This window comes from Salvelinus sp. IW2-2015, linkage group LG22 (assembly GCF_002910315.2).
Source record: "Salvelinus sp. IW2-2015 linkage group LG22, ASM291031v2, whole genome shotgun sequence".
In the NCBI taxonomy this organism is placed as follows: domain Eukaryota; kingdom Metazoa; phylum Chordata; class Actinopteri; order Salmoniformes; family Salmonidae; genus Salvelinus; species Salvelinus sp. IW2-2015.
This window is the reverse complement of record NC_036862.1, coordinates 8,084,449-8,102,484: the sequence shown is the minus strand read 5'-3', so window position 1 is coordinate 8,102,484 and position 18,036 is coordinate 8,084,449. Positions and strand designations below refer to the sequence as shown.

The 18,036-nt window shown below is 42.7% G+C and overlaps 1 long non-coding RNA gene across 1 annotated transcript; it reads left to right on the top strand.

The window, feature by feature from the left end:
- The first annotated feature begins 573 nt into the window (after positions 1-573).
- On the top strand, positions 574-15,167 carry LOC111982624 (uncharacterized). Its single transcript, XR_011473830.1, has 3 exons — positions 574-751; positions 13,057-13,133; positions 14,080-15,167. It is a non-coding gene; the product is annotated as an uncharacterized lncRNA (long non-coding RNA).
- The last annotated feature ends 2,869 nt before the right edge of the window (positions 15,168-18,036 follow it).

Below are 18,036 nucleotides of genomic sequence, written 5' to 3'. Positions count from 1 at the left end.
GAGTCGGACCGCAGAGTTACGGAAAAGCAGCCAACAGGTGCTCTGCATATGTGGGAACTCCTTCAAGATTGTTGGAAAAGCATTCCAGGTGAAGCTGGTTGAGAGAATGCCAAGAGATTGCAAAGCTGTCATCAAGGTAAAGGATGGCTACTTAAAAAAAAAAAGATGTCTTCACTATTATTCTACCATGTAGACAATAGTCAAAATGAAGAAAAACCCTTGAATGAGTAGGTGTTCTAAAACTTTTGACTGGTAGTGTATCTCTAGCTTAAACTGACAGAGTTGTATGGGGATATATATATATTTTGCTAATTAGATTTCCGAGGGGGTGCAGACATCGACCTTAGTTAATGGAAGCTTCTGACTGGTACTGTATGTAAATTGTAAAGTCATTTGTCTGTTATGTCTTTTTCGTTATATGTCGGACCCCAGTAAGCCTAGCTGTTGCTAACGGGGATCCTAATAAATCGAATCGAAATCCAAAGTATTCCCTTTTTATTACCCTCCAAGTTCTCCATGGTTGTTTCCCCCCATTTTTCATACTCTTGTCTGCTTCGTTTCAGTATCATCAGGGCACTTGAAGATGAGTCAGTTGCACCACATACTCTTCTCATTGGGGATGACCTTACAGGAGGAGGACAGAGGGCATCGACTGACTCAGCTGCTGCAGTTGGTCACGAGTCCATATTTACAGACCTTTTACAAGGGAAAGTACCTTCCTTTCCTGCTCGCCTTACATTACTAACAGTGAGTCTCACCCCTCAGAAACACAGTGGCTCTTATTTCTTCAAGAGGTGTTTCCGTGTTCTATTCCTTTGTTTAAAATCACTGTGTCTTTGTGAAATAGGTGTATATGAGGACTTGTGCTGTATAGTTGGCCTACGTTCTTTACCGTAGCTACGTATTGCTCTGCATTGATTATAATGTTTGCATGATAACCGTTTTCCTCTATTGCCTTTGTATGTTTTCCCTTAGCCTATTTGATTTGTTCTGACAAACTCACTGGGTAACTTGTCCGTGAGGTTAATCTCCGTGAGTTCAAAAGTTCAGTTTGAAATGCTTTTTAAAAGATTAGCTTTAGAAGAAAAAAATAACTGCAATTGGGTAATACTTTGGTACATAACGTTTTCCAGGTATGTCTGTTTTTTAGAACTACCTCAGCGAGTCAACGCGGTAGCTTACTCCAGCGGTCCTCAGAGGGATTGCATTTGTGCCACTCTGTTTTCTCTATGGGAGGTGCAGTTTTTACACTTCCCTTCGAAACACTTTTTGCCAGTGTGAAATATTCCCTGACGAACAAACATGGCCTTATATATGGAATACCACCCCTCGTCTTTCACATGCTGGCTCTGTGAGTTGATGCTACCTCCCTTCTATTTACGCAACCCCTCTTAAACACAGCACTGTCTACCACACCTGGAAAACCTGAATGAATGTCAATACACACAGGGCTACTGTGCTCTGTCTCCCTGTTATAGAAAAATATCAAAACCGAGACACATAACCCACAAGCTTTGTGCCAGTTAATATGTGGATGCTTGTTTGTCAATCCAAGCATAAAACCGTATTCCTTAACTTTTATATGCACCTGTCACTGAATATAGTGGTCCAGCGTGCAATGACTACACCCCGCAGTGCCAATGACGCTGTGCTTTATTGTCCATCTCGGTCAAATTTCTGACTCACTATTTTCACACTGAGCAGAGATCGGAAATGGGATCATTAGCCTGTCGGGGGAAAGAATGCTGTAGAATATTGTCCCAGGAATTGTACCACAATTCAGGTTCACTCAAGGTTCAAGATTGCGTGGAAAACGAGATAGTCTTTGGAGAATCCAGCAGGTTGAATTACAGATATTTGAGGCTTGACTTGTCAATGTGGCACTTCCCTTCTCAATACAGTCGATACAAATATCACTGCTTTACAGCTGTGACGTCGTCACACAACATGTAGCCACATTTTGACCACACGTGTGACATCGCACATGGAAGGCAGTGTCATTCTATGATAATATTCACAAATGGTGGATGGTGACATCATCTCAGATTTGACCATTTGTGGGAGGGATAATTTAAAAAAAATACAAGAAAGGCATTTATTAAGATTCCAATAATAAGTTAAGCACTGTCTTGTGAAGTGGGTATTTTGATCATTATTTCAATACTTGTCTTGTTATAGGTGTTACTAAAGGCAGTGCTAGTCTGTTCTTTTTAATAACTTGGATGATCCTAGGTCCTAATGGCCAGGCGCCGTGGGAATGATTGAGCCATCCCCTCACAGGCAAGTGTGGTATGGCAGTCAAAGCTGAGTGCAGAATCTGCCAGTCCTGAGATAGGTCGGAAGTCCCACTCGCTCTGCAGCAGCACAGCTCTCATAGTCTCTCTCTGTCCCCCTCTCTCTCATGCTCTCTCTCTCTCTCTCTCTCTCAGTATAAAGTAGGGAACATTATTGTCAGTGAACCACGTAGCTGTGTCCAGAGTGGGGACGCCTTGTGACAAAGGGGTCAGACACTGCCAGAAGACAGTTCCTATGGTGCAATGTTTTTTTCTCGTCCATGTGAAATAGTTATGTTCTCCAAAGTTGTGTATTTTTAAGTGTATCTGTCCATAACATGCAATAGGCTTTCAAACCTAACCTCTGTGAGAGCTCTTTAGGCTATGGCCAAGCACGCAAACACCCTTTTCTGAGTTCTTCCATGTTTCACTCATAGCTGTATTCAAGGTCAGGTGCAGTGCTGCTGGATGATAACTGTGCGGATGTGGACCCACTTAGTGTTCGGTAAGACGATAGCTGTGTTCGAATTACTCATACTAAACGCACTAACCGTACTATTTGTGACGTAAATTGAGTCTAAAGTATGCTTATTGGTCATAGTATGGATATAGTTGGTATGCTATAAGTTCCCGGATGTTGACACTATTTCCGTACTTTTAGGGCCCATAATGCAATTCTTACGAAAATGGGCGTGACTTCACATCGTTTTCAGATTTGAAGAAAATTATGGAAAATATGTAGCCAACGAGAGCTTCATCCAATTCATTGCTTTAACTAATTAGGAAAAATGTTAAGAAAATGTTGAGCAATGTAATAAAGTAATGACTTTTCAAATAGGTTACCTTTACATGCTATGTTGGCTGACAATTTGTTAGCTATGCTATTCTTACGCACCACATAGCATATCATTACAGCAGTATGTAACGTTACCGTTATGTTAGCTAGCTACCTAAAGTTAGTTGGCTACTAATACATCAAACTTGTCAATATATTAACTATACGCTATATAACTAACTACCCAATGTTTATTGACTTGATTATCCCCATAATTTTTAGCTTAGCTAAGTGGTGTAGTCGTTGCGCGTTCTCAATTGACATTATGGTGCTTTTATAAATTCGCTCTGGCTATCCTCCAATTTCAGAGATGGCCGATGTCAGTAAACCTTGGCAAAAAGCGTAATTATATTGTTGCCAGCAGCACTGTTACAGTCACCAATGCCCTGGATAACATGAAAACTGCCTAACCAGCTCTTCTAGGGCAAGTAAAATGGTCAGTTAGGTGTTTTCTTATTTGTATCTGGAAGTAGCTAGCAAGCTAGCCAACGTTAGCCAGTTAGCTTGGGTGCTTGACTGCCATTGTAAGATCAGAACGCTAGAATCAACCCTATTCCTCGGCCAGAGCATCCAGTGTGCGCTCTGAACGCTCCAAGAGCGAAATGCTCTGAATTTACAAACAGACAATCTGACAATGCTCTGAATTTACAAACGCCCAGAGCGCACTCTGACACTCCAAATTGAAATAAAGAACACACCCGGAAAATGTCTAGCTAGTCATTTGTTATGCTAACTTGCTAGCAAGAGGTTGCATAGCAACAGCATCAACTTCCTGTAGACAGGCGAAGCGCTAGGACCCTTTACAGTATACTTAAACGACCTAACAGTATATAGTATGTAGTATATACTCATTAAGTATGTAGTATACAGTACGTTAGTATGGGTATTTGAACACAGCTTATGACTCAGCCTTACACCCCTTTTTGAGGTGTTTTCCCATCAGCCTCGTGACCTCACACTTGATAGTGTGAGGGGCGGCAGCGGCAGCGTAGCCCAGTGTTTAGAGCGTTGGACTAGTAACTGAAAGGTTGCAAGTTCAAATCCCCGAGCTGACAAGGTACAAACCTGTCGTTCTGCTCCTGAACAAGGCAGTTAACCCACTGTTCCTACGCTGCCATTGAAATTAAGAATTTGTTCTTAACTGACTTAACTAGTTAAATAAAGGTTAAATAAGTAGGAGAGACCTGGCAGTGGCTGTCATGTGATTTAGCTCTCTCTCTGGCTTGTCAGTAATGACAAGCCAGAGAGCAACTACTCATCATTACTGATCATTACATAACAACTACTCATCATTACTATAGTAGACTGTACAGAATATTAGGTCAGGGACTATTCAGTTGTTTCTGTCTGGCTGCTGACGATTTCTTTATATACCGTAAAACTGATACATTGTCAAGAGCAAAGAACAAAATGAATGCAAAAAATAGTAATACCTATGTCATCCTTGAAAATAGTACATTTCCTCAAGATTAGGTTTCAAACGTCATGACCAGTAATGTTCAGTTTCAGTAATATCAATTGAGTTTCAGTGTTGGGTTGGTTTTCACGTGGTTCTTTGACAGGCTTGAAGTTATGAATACTTTGTGTATTAGCACATATACTAATCCCTATGGGCCGTGCTTATTTGAACTCCCCTCTGTAATTTAGCTCCATGTCAACACCCCTTCCAGTCGCTGTATTTCTTTCCCTCTTTCTAATTCTCTCTCTCATTGTCCCTCTCTTTTCAAACCTTCTGCGAGTCTCTCCCTGGTTCTTCAGTAATATGAGAATCTGAAGTTGTAATATGCTTTCTCACTTTTCTTTCTTCCCCATCCTCTTTGGCCTCTTTATCATATTTCGACATGTTTTCCCCTCTCAAGGAAGTGGGGCCAGCACAGCCGAGCAGGAGGTTGAGGGGTGGGAGAGACGGGAAGCAGAAGAAGGAAAATGAAACCGAACGTCCTGAACGCTCTCACCGTGGTTCCGCAACACCAGATGTTTTGTTCTTTCTCTGGTCTAGTGGAGAAAAAGGAAAGCAGATGAGAGCTATTGGGAATCCAAGGGAGGCAGCTTCCCCTAAATGTTTCATAACACCAGCAGTGCTTGTAAATCCGGTGGAGGGAAACACAGGCATGTGAACTCATTTGAGATGGGCAATAAAATAAGGGAGAACGGAGTGTGTTCCAAAACCTTTGATCTGTCAATTAACCTCCATTGCTATGGGAGGATAGCATTATTTTATGAAAGAGGTAAAGAAACATTTTGTCATACTGGAAGGGGAGGAAAGTAAAGAAAAGGGAAAGAGATAGTTAGAAGGAGAGGGGGATAGAGATGGAGGGAGTGGGCGTGGATGTCTGCCATGCGTCACAACAGGCCTGATGTGCAGGCGCTATCTCAGCACTATCCCGCCTGTCAACATTCCCCATTCCACTGATAACAGCCCTACTTCTCTCACTCTTTCACTCTTTCACTCACTCACTCACTCACTCACTCACTCACTCACTCACTCACTCACTCACTCACTCACTCACTCACTCACTCACTCACTCACTCACTCACTCACAGTCTGCTCTTTTAAAATAAAAAAGTATTTCCCTGTAGGGGAGGGGAGGCAAAATGTGCAGGGTAAAGTTTGATGTGTGAGGAGAGCGTTTCTGGGATTTGTGCTGCTGGTTCTTCTCTGTATGTTATGTTGAATAATGTCCGACACTCTGGTGCCTGACGCAGGCCATTCATCAGCCATGTCTGATGGGAAAAATGTGGAAATATCATAAATTATCATAATAGCATTAATCAGAACAGCAGTAGTAAATACCAATGGTTGTGTGGACACGTTGAGCTGTATTCTTCCATAACATAACTTCACCTTACTTTTTGTAAAGGTCATGTATGCTGTATTCACATTTAAAGCGGGAAATATTTTAGATATTCAAATTGAAGCATAGTGGATTTGAAAACTCCACACGTCATTGGTGTATCCCTTTCACCAATCAGATCTGAAGCTTCTTTGTCAGGTGGCATCTCCCTATGAATTTTCTCTCACATAAAATTAGGCCAAAGGTACAGTGCAACACCTTTCCGATATCTCACACGCCGCCTTGTATGTCTCCTAGGTCCTAGGTGCGTATGTGTGTCCCCCCTATTAAAAGTCTGTGTAGTTCCTCTGTCTCCTGAAGGAAGCTTCTCCCTGCTGCCGTGCTCTCACGTATGCTCTGTATTTGCCACCATGGCACTATTGACACTCACAGCAGAAAGAAGTGAAAGGCTAAGCAATAACAGCAAATGTGTGCACATAGACACAAATACATACACACGCACGCACACATGGACACACACACACACACACATACACAGTCCCTCAGGCTTTTAAAGGGAACATTGTGAAGTGGGTGAAAATATTGAAGAGGTGTGAAGGAGGTTACTGTTTGTTGTGTAGATGTCATAAACGCTGGGTCATGTTCATGGTTTGCTTGTCAAGGCCTATATTCTGTATATACCAGTGGAGGCACCTCAGTGAATGGAATATGAATGACAGTCATCCAATATGCTGTAATAGAAATAAGGCCATGCTCATTAAAAAACATTGCCGTCCCTCATCTTAAACGGCACTGGTATGTACTGATAGAGAAACTAAAATCTGACAGTTACTTTTATAACTGATGCATTTACATTCAGCTGACATTGTCCCTCAATTGCAATACCCCGATTTAAGAGCAGGTTAATTTAGAACCTAACCCGATCTAATTCCATGCATAAACATTTCCCTTCATCGAAACCTGGTTCCAGTCCACTCCTCTTATCCATCTACCAGTGACTCCTACTCCCCATGCCCATGGACGTGACTGTTTATCCATGATTGTGAAGTGCAAATATTGCTCAAATATTGCTCTGTGCAATGTACTCTGCCCTCAAAGGGCATAGCTGTGGGTTTATGTCAAATAAAATGAAATACAATTGTATTTGTCACATGCGCCAAATCTTTTCAGTGTCTCGAGGGGGAATAGACGTTTTTGTGCCCTTTACGACTGTCTTGGTGTGTTTGGACCATGATAGTTCATTGGTGATGTGGACACCAAGGAACTTGAAGTTCTCAACCTGCTCCACTACAGCCCTGTCGATGAGAATGGGGGCATGCTCAGCCCTCCTTTTCCTTTAGTCCACGACCGTCTCCTTTGTCTTGATCACGTTGAGGGAGAGGTTGTTATCCTGGTACCACACTGCCAGGTCTCTGACCTCCTCCCTATAGGCTGTCTCATCGTTGTCGGTGATCATGCCTACAACTGTTATGCCGTCTGCAAACTTAATGATGGTGATGGAGTTGTGCTTGGCCATGCGGTCATGGGTTAACAGGGAGTAATGAGGGGACTGAGCACACACCCCTGAGGGGCCCCCGTGTTGAGGATCAGGGGGGGGGGGGGGGCGTCAGGATGTCCAGGATACAGTTGCAGAGGGTGTTTAGTCCCATGGAGTTTTGAGGGCACTATGGTGTTGAACGCTGAGTTGTAGTCAATTAATAGAATTCTCACCTAAGTGTTCCTTTTGTCCTTCTGGGAAAGGGCAGTGTGGAGTGCAATAGAGATTGCGTCATTTGTGGATCTGTTGGGGCGGTATGCAAATTGGAGTGGGTCTAGGGTTTCTGGGATAATAGTGTTGATGTGAGCCATGACCAGCCTTTCACAGCACTTCATGGCTACAGACGTGAGTGCTACGGGTCAGTAGTAATTTAGGCAGGTTACATTGGTGTTCTTGGGCGTAGGGACTATGGTGGTCTGCTTGAAACATGTTGGTATTACAGACAGATGAAGATACTTACCAGTTGGTCAGCGCATGCTCGGAGTACACGTCCTGGTTATTCGTCTGGCCCTGCGGCCTTGTGAATGTCGACCTGTTTAAAGGTCTTACTCACATCGGCTACGGAGAGGGTGATCACACAGTCGTCAAGAACAGCTGGTGCTCTGATGCACGCTTCAGTGTTGCTTGCCTCAAAGCGTGCATAGAAGTCATTTAGCTCGTCTGGTAGGCTCGTGTCACTGGGCAGCTCGCGGCTGTGCTTCCCGTTGTAGTTCGTGTAGTAGGTTTGAATCTTAGTCCTGTATTGAAGCTTTGCTTGTTTGATGGTTCATCGGAGGGCACAGCAGGATTTCTTATAAGCATCCGGGTTAGAGTTCCGCTCCTTGAAAGCAGCTGCTCTACCCTTTAGCTCAGTGCAGATGTTGCCTGTAATCCATGGCTTCTGGTTGGGGTATGTACATACGGTCACTGTGGGGAGTGTCAAGCCTGGTGTGTGTTCAGATTCAGGGGCCTACACATCAAAGCAGGTCACTGGTGTCTTTTTATCACAACATCAAACCTCTCACTGAATGTGCTTCTTTTTTTAAAAGGGGAGGCTTAATCTGAGCAATAATCCACACATCAAACATCTCGGGCCACGTGCGTGAGACCCTAGACCCTGGGATTATTTCTGATGAAATCCGCCTTAAGAAGGCAAACCTCCACAGTCAGCCCAATTGTTTTGGCCGTGCTTGGGTTGTACGTGGTTATGTGAGAGTGAAATCTTCTGAATCAGAACCAACACTCCGACCTCCTGTATTCCGAACCTTGCCAAGCCATCCGAATGGAAGGCTAGAGAAAGGGCCATATGATCACCTTCATCTTGGACAAGGGTGGATTCATGGACACTTGAGTCAGTTCTACCTTATCAGAGAAGTTCATGTCATGGCACACAAGGAAGAAATACATCTGACCGCTCGGGAGGATTTAGTTTTGAGCTCCTCTTAAAGTTTGTGAGAATTTAAAAGGGGAGTTATCAGGGTCAGGAAGGGTAATAAGCAAGAAGCCAAAGAGCATCAGAGTAATGATGTGACGCAGGCTGCGGTTGTGTAAATGGGTGATATCTGCATAATTAATCCCTGTGTTTTCACAGGCCAATCTCTGTTGTTTTGGATGGCAAACAACAGTACTAGAATTTAGGAGCTCTGATAACCTGTTCACATCAGTTCTTCTCAATGTGGGTACATCTGACATTTTCAAAAAGGGGAATGGAAAATGTCTGTTTGGCCCTTTTGATGTGGTGTAAATTATCTTCCACCTACGGATATTTTCTGAATTGTCTCATATCTTTCTAAGGTGAGCTTCAAAATGCCCAGGTTGACGTGTGTGGGTCGTGGACTTTTTCAACTCGCCCTTAACACCATATAGCATTGTACCATCTGACATACAAAGGAATCGCTTTTTCAAGTGACAACTTAATAAAGTGTATTTATTTTTATTCGATTAGCAATGTGTGTCATCTTTTGATCAAAACCTTTCTTGACATTCGATTTAAGAATGATTTTCTAACCATGTGTGTGAAGTTTTATGTCTTTGTATCAGTTGTTGAAACAGGAGTATGAAAACATCTAGAAGGGATATTGAGGTGTGTCGTCCATTGCGCAAGAACCATAATTTAGCCAACACTCTTATCCAGAGTGATTTACAGTTAGGGCTTTTCATCTTAAGATAGCTAGGTGGGACAACCACACATCACAGTCATAGTAAGTACATTTTTTCTCAAAGTAGCTATCAGCAAAGTCAAAGCTAGTAAAGGGAAAAGGTAAAGTGCGAGTGTTAGTTCACGAAAGGCTTTTTTGGGGGGGGATACTCTTCGAAGAGGTAGGGTTTCACATGTTTTTGGAAGATGGGCAGGGACTGTCTTATCATCAGGGGGAAGTTGGTTCCACCATTGGGGTAGGCCAAGAGACCAGAGGTGGCAGAACGGAGTTCTCGGGTTGGGGTGTAGGGTTTGAACATAGCCTGAAGGTAGGGAGGGGCAGTTCCTCTTGCTGCTCCGTAGGCAAGTTGTGGATGCGTGTTTCGGCTGGAAGCCAGTGGAGTGTGCTGAGGGATGGGGTGACATGGGAGAACTTGGGAATGTGGAACACCAGGCGGGATGCAGCATTCTGGATAAACTGAAGGGGTTTGATGGCACAAGCAGGGAGGCCAGCCAACGGCAAATTGCTGTAGTCCAGACTGGAGATGAAGTAGGGTCGAGTCACTGCTTTGATGTTTTCAGAGAATGACAGGGTGTTGTCCAGGGTCATGCCAAGGTTCTTTGCATGCTGGGAAGGTTGACAACCATGATGGCGAGGTCTTGGAGCTGACTGGCCTTCGCCGGGAGGAAGAGCAGCTCCGTCTTGTCGAGGTTGAGCTTGAGGTGGTGGGCCGACATCCAAGCTGAGATATTTGCTACACACACAGAGATGTATGTCGCGACCTGGGTGTCAGAAGTGGGAAAGGAGAAAAGTATTTGAGTGTCATCCGCATAACAATGACAGGAGAGACCATGTAAGGATATGATGGAGGAAAGATACTTTATGATGTCACATAGCAGGTGCAACCTGTTTCTGTTGGTAGCAGGCAGGAAGTCAGACAGTTTGCAGAGAGAATGGATGTTTCTTGTTGTTTGGCTGTCTTCAGTCTTCTTGAACCAGTTTTAGAGAAAACAGTCGAGCCGTCATGTTACATGTCATGTTTGTTTATTTTGTACATTTTAATGAGCTGTAAGAAAAGTGAAAAGGTCTGATAATTCAAATCATGATACATTGAAAGTGATATGTGTGCCAAGTTGGCTAATTTAGGTTAGAAATGATTTCTGACACATGTTCTCGGCTTTATACTGGTCTGGTACAAACTCATTGAGAATTATTGAGAGAAAGGATATAGGCCTACTAAACAATCTTAGCAATGAAATGTCACTAGAAACAGTTGAATACTGAAGACTTGGGCCAACTAGGGAAGTGACTCATGGCATACTTTGAGGTCAACCAAAAACCATTTGTTGGGCAATGGACAATTAGCTTTGGAAATAAATGCATTGCAATTTGTCCGCTTATCAGGTTTCCTGTGTTTTGGCTGGCAGGGGAGATGACAGATAGATAGAGGCTTTTCCTTTCCTTTCCTCGCTCCTCGTCTCTCAGTGGGGTCCGTTTGGGGTCTTAGTCACCGGGGTGTGAATCAGAGGCCGTATTTGCATCGAACACAGTGACTCACTCTGCTGCTTTAAATCACAGGAATTCCCGCAATGCTGCAAGATGGCTGCCTCTGGGCTGGTGGCATACGGACTCCAGCTGAAAGAGAGGTTTGACTCCCTCACTGCCAGAGAATTCCCCCTTCTGCCCTTCTCCTTATCCCCCTTCAGTCATACCGATTTGGTACACCATTTTAAACAGGTTGATTTAATGTCTTCAGAACAACATAGTTTTGAGGTTGATAACAACCTGCATACGAACAAATGTTTAGCTTTTTTCACTTACTCACCTCTTAATGTTATGACAGTAAATCCTTATGTGTAAGCCTATATCTGTTGGCCCAGAGTGTAAAGTACCGCAAATGTTGTAGAAATGTACACAGTAGTGCTAGTGTTACGTACAGTATTAGCAATAGTGTAATAAGGGTTTTATTTCCTAAGAAAAATAATAACAAGGTCACACATACAGGACTAATTAAATTGATGTGTATGTTAGGTATAGTTATGTACCTTCACTCATCAGTCAAATGCATAACAATATTGTATCACTTTCTGTTAAGATCATCAAGCCATTCATACTGAGAGAGCTTTTATGAGAGGTTCAAGCCCCTCTTAAATGGAGGAAGGGGTCTGGGGAATGTTCCGATTTCTTTTGGAGTATCCTTTTCTGTATGAAATGCAGTCCAGGCTTTCCCACATGTTTTTCATTTCCCTCCTTGGTTTTTCTTCTCTGCCCGTCATCTGGAAGCTCTTCTCATTTGTTAGTGAAATATAGCTGAGAGGTGTTAGTCACAGGCCGAGCTAGAGCAACTGGAGATGCTAGGAGACGTCGCGAAGAGGGCCCTGTCAAACAATCGGCAGATGCTGGGAGAGGAGGCGGATCAAGACCCAAGGCATGGGCCTACCGCATGGAGGCGTGTGGTAGTGGGCTAAAGGCTTGGGCTTTGGCCTACTGGAGGTGTATGATAGTGAGCAAAAGGCTTAAGACTGGGCCTATGGAGGGTGTGGTGGTGGGCCAAAATATCTTGGCTTGGGCTGACTATATGGAGGTGTGTGGTAGTAATGGAGGGAATGATTCAGTCTTACTCTTCTGCAATTTATGCCATTAGTGATTAGGGGTACGGAAATGAAATACAAGTGTTTATTATTCCATTCTTAGCTGATTTTAACAAAGGGGCAATCATGAAGTTTAGTCAAACATACATTAGACATTTGCTGTATTTGAAAGCGGCCACACATAGTAGAAGGTTCCTGGTTTCTGTTGTATTTGTAAAGTCAGCATATTGTCTGTTTGAGTTGTCTTGGTGATACGGTGAGAAGGGTGTATACTTGTTGTTACTAGAGACCAAGTCATAACATGCTTCACTACTAGTTCCTCAATCAGCAAAACCTCAAAGCAAACAAAACACCTGTCAACGCCTAATGCACAATAAGATGAAACTGTAACGTGATGCTCGCTATAAAGTTTGGAATGCTTCTCATACATTATTCTATTTTCCATTAGAATCATTAAAAGGTGGACCGGATAATTGAAAGGATAGAGAACATTTAACGCTGACGCAAGTTTTTGGATTTACTTTAGCAAAATACATTTGCTTTCAGAAGCCACGTGCCAACATATTGACACCACCCACATCCTTTTTAATAAGTATTGGTTTTCTAATATAAAAATGTGCATAATTACCTATTTACACTATTTAGCCAAAGTACATACTCTGGGGGGTATGGATTCTGATTCCGTCCATCTACCACAGCACTGAAACTCTGTCAAAAACCCTGAAAGTTTTCCGTTCCCCAGAGACCTTCCTCCAGCTGAAACCTCAGGCCATATGTTGAAAATGTCACCAGGGAGGTACCGTTCAAACCATGCTATTCTGCGCCACACCCACGCTATCCTCAGCACTTATAATGAAGAACTATGAAGAGCCTCGAACTAAAGCAAAACGTCTGTCTTCCTAGGTCAGCGAGGAGGGAAGGCGAGAGCTGCATTCCTGCCCTGTGGAGGTGAGGTCCATGTGAGGAAAGATCTGCTGCTCGATTGGTGGGTTTTCTTCTCAATCCAAGCTGCCCAGACTATAAGCCAGCCAGTGTGGCTAAGAGCACATCCACAGGTTTCTAAGAATTCTGACAACAATCCCAAGGAAGAGAGATTAACACGCTTGCTGTAAGAGCACACACTAATTAGGCAGAAATCATTTTGTGATTCTTAGGTTCCCAAAGCCTACAAATGACTGGCAGTTGAACATATGATGAAATCAAGGGGGTGGGTGATCTCTTTTCAACCTGACAATGTTTCTTCACAAGTTCTACACTTTGTTGTCACTGGATGTACATTAGAAGCTTTATTGGCAAAAACATCCAGAAACATACCACTGCTAATGTTGACTCAGTCTACCAATGTTTTGGCATTGATGGGTGTGACTGTAATGTTTGATTTGAACAGGTAAATGTGAAACTCTTTACATCTCTTCCATTAATTACGTCATTCTAGTGAACTGTTTAGCCTGTGGAGAGGCTTGCTTTTATTTTATGTCCATATTGTCTATTTTGTAAAATGGCATATTTTTTTCTAATAGGTCATGTGACACCATAATATATTTATATTTTATTTTTAGTTACGCCTGGGAGAAGAACCCAAAGCTTGCATGTGTTTGTGACAAATCTTAATATCTCCGCTATAACTACTTTTTGTTACTTTCTAATGAATCACTGCTGTAAATCAGGTTGTCCACCATTCCTTGGCTTTGTCGTAACCGTATTGCTTATTCTGCCTTTCAACAGTGCTTCTTTGTCAAATGTGCAATGTTGTTTTTTTCTGCCTTTAACACAAATGCCTAGGGAATTTGAGACATAAGGAAGTTATTTGAAGGAATAACACACGCAAAGCGTGCGATCATCTAATAAGCATTTATTTTCTTGTTTTGATTGTCTGTTATGTTGTCTCGAACATTAAGACAAGCCATTTGTCTTCTTTTGTTCCCTCACAGATGAATCCATCTGAAGTCCCTAACGCTGTGCCAAAACCACAGTGAAACAGAGTCACATGAGGTGGAATGAACATCGAGGCCTCGTCACAGGCCACAATGACTCAGACTTAGAGGACACACTTACTTCCACACTCACCAATTTACCCACCCGCTAGCTCTGAGACAAACACTCATTATTCTCCATACTCACAACTATTTCTGCACATTCTGAGAACTTGGTTTTACCGCTTCTCAAAAGTGCCACGTGTTGTATAGCAGAAGAAAGTGAATCTTGTTTTTGATGAGGATACAGGTTTATCCCGTTCCCACACGTGAAGAGCGAGAACAACATGAATGAGGTATTGGTACAGAGCCAATATTGGGCCTTTTTAAGCTCTTAAAGGGAAAAAATAGCACTTGTGGTCAACCGAACCGCAAATATTTGCCTGGCGTGGTTTACTGTAGTCATCACAATTCTTTGGTGGCAAATGTAGTCGTTTTTCCCAATAACATCGTAAAATTTGAGAGATAACCTTTCATAATAAAAAACAGCAAACTGGACAAATCTGAGGAAATCTAACAGCATCCCAGACCGTTAATTGGCAATACAACTTGGCTCTGCTGCTTGGTAGCTTAAGCAATGGTACACTTTTAGAAAGAAAAGTTATTCGGCTGTCCCCATAGGAGAACCATTTTTGGTTCCTATGTGGAAAGGGTTCTACATAGAACCCAAAAAGGTTACACCGGGAAACAAAAAGTGTTCTCCAAAAGGGTTTTCCTATGGCAACAACCGAAGAACCCTTTTAAGTTCTACCATAGCAAAAAAAGAGTGTACCACAAATCATGTTGTCACAAAGCTGATTGGTGGAACAAGGGTCAGTGTGACAGAGTTTTACTGTAGTCATCACAATTCTTTTGTAACAAATGAAGCCTTGTTTTTTCCATTTGCTATTAACAATAAGACACACCTCTTCATCCTCAAAATTGATAGAGAACATTTTCATAACACAATGAAATAGGACACACTTGAGGAGTAATTGGTTATACAACACAGGGCACCTGATTGGTAGATTTATCTGTAGCGTCATAAATAAAAAAATAAAACATCATACGATATCATCTGATTGGTGGAATAACGGCCAGTGTGAGTCCCTGGTTTACAGCCTTACCCCTAGGCGTGCGTTGTGCCAAGAGACGGGACTGACTTATGGAGCTGTCTTTGATTAGGCAAGTCTCTGAGCTGGTGAAACGGGTTATACTGTCCCACATTAGGGGCAGAACCCATCACAGAGTTTCACTTTGAAGTCGGGGTGGCGCACAGGTAAGGACGAGGCCTCACATGACACAAAATCCACAGGACAACAAAGAATTACCTGTCATAATGTCTCAGTGATATAAGATCTAGAGTACTCAACCAAAACAATGATGAAACCATGCAGGTTTACTACATTATTCCAATGGAAAAGTMCACAAGTTTACAGAGAATATTTTCTTCATGTCGTGTGTCACAATCGCATTCCTTGTCATACTATTGCAAATAGTGAACTCTATGACTGAGTTAAAATAGCTGTAAGGACCTATACTCCACTGAACCACTTAGTGAATGGTGGGGGTGCAGCAGAGGTTTCATACAGGTCATAACACACAGACACAGACACAGACACACAGACAAACACGCACAAGCACAAACCGCTGACCTTTACGCTGGTAATGTTTTCTCTCAGTGAAAAAAGATCCATGAAAAAATTGTCAGCATTACTGGAAAGAACTACTGTACTAATACTCCAGTGACTTGAAATTTGAAGCCGACCTGTTCACATAGATTCTTGTCTCAAGGCCCCTTACTTAAGGCAACAAATGATTGCATGGAAATGTTGAACAGTAAGAGCAGGTGAAATAATGACTAAAGTTCTGTCTTTTTGTTGGGTGACTGTGGTTTATTCCATGTTCTGTCTCTGTCTGTTGTCTATTCAGACAACCCACACCCTATTTTAAATAGTCCCACCCAGTTACCGATATTTAGAAAACTGGAAAGACAAGCTTAGCTTACCGTAGATCTTGCATTCCTAGACAGAAAAACAGTGTGTATAAATAATGCTAAAATATTATACAAAACATCAACAACCTCTTTCCGTGACAGACTGACTAGGTGAATCCAGGTGAAAGCTACGATCGCTTATTGATGTCACATGTTTAATCCACTTCAACCAGTTTAAATGAAGAGGAGGGGACAGTTTAAAGAAGGATTTTTAAGCCTTGAGGCAATTGAGACATGGACTGTGTATGTGTGTCATTCAGAGAGTGAAGAGACAAGACAAAAGATTGAAGTGCCTTTGAACGGGGTATGGTAGTAGGTGCCAGGCGCACCGGTTTGTGTCAAGAACTGCAACCCTGCTGGGTTTTTCACGCTCAACAGTTTCCCGTGTGCATCAAGAATGGTCCACCACCCAAAAGACATACAGCCAACTTGACACAACTGTGGYAAGCATTGGAGTCAACATGAGCCAGCATCTCTGTGGAATGCTTTCGACACCTTGTAGAGTCCATTCCCCGACGAATAGAGGCTGCTCTGAGAGAAAAAGGGGGTGCAACTAAATATTAGGAAGGTGTTCTTAATGTTTGGTGTACTCAGTGTATGTCAGCCACAATACAAAAGGGGACATACTAAACATCTGAGTGTGCACTAGCTGGTGCTTGGTTACAATGTTGACCGCCATTAGAACGTTTTAATTCACCCGCTCTGCAGGCCGCATGTCTTAACTACGTATTCGTCTCTCTCACTCTCCCTCTCACCCATACACACACATACAACCCCACACATACTCATAGACGGACGTTCATACTTCGTAGCTTTAAAGGTTGAGCTGTTGCCTCATGTAGCCTGCTGTGTGCAGTGTTAGTGTGTAACACGATGTAGGTGAGGGAAGAGCAGAGGCGGGCGGCTCTGCAGGTTGTTCAAGGAGCGGTTTGTGGTGACTGTCTCCCACAGCTGTGAGCTAGGAGGGTGTTGTTCACCATTCACTAGCCGAACCTCCTCACAACCCTTATTTGCCATCCTTTGGGGACAAACACAGCATTTTTTTTCTGACTCTGTTTACCAGGCCTTCGGCCAAGTGTTTGCAGAGTGAGTTTGTGTTTCTGCCTGTGAGTAATAACAGCCCTTGGATTTCTAAATGTGGCCATTATCACAGCTGGCTGAAAGGGGAGAGCTGTGGGCAGAGGGAGTTGGATGGGGGTGGGGGATTTTTTTTTTTTTACTAGTAAGTTTGGGTCAGAGCCCTGGATGTTGTGTTACTGTATGCTAAATACATATTACACAATCAATAGTAGAGTAGATCTATAGCAGAAAGAGGAATAACACGGGAGCAGGTTCTCAATGAAGTACCTGTTGTAATCACACAATAGAATCACAGGGGAAAGCGTGTTAGTTAGGATGAGGTACAGATTAACAAAGGGCAAACAAAGGAAAAAAATGACTTAACTCGGTTAAAGATCAACTTCTCCTTATCAACGGTCATTTTTAGCTCATGGGTCAAATCAGTGAAGGAGTTTGACATACTTTAACCTTTACCATGAAACAATCATAGGACCTGAGTAATGTTTTTCCACAGACTGAGGGAAAGAGACTTCTTGGAAGAAAGTTCTGTCTCAAAAAGGCTACATGGTTCTTGAAGCGTTTCCACCTGACTAATTAATTATAGAATGATGTAATTCAGAGACAATCAATTTTGGCATTTCTAACGCTCACCTGATTTGGCAAGGTGCAGTTGGTGAGATGTAAGCTGGCCAATGTTAACAATAAACCTATGGGACAAGTGACAGCTCATCAAAATACAATGTTTTACACCTCTGTGGTTCTAGGCCAGTCYTTGTGTAGCCAAGCTTATCTGCCATATTTATTTATTTTATTTAACTAGGCATATGTAAATATAAAGATACTACTACTTCTACCATCAGGTCTGTGTCTTTGTGGCTTAG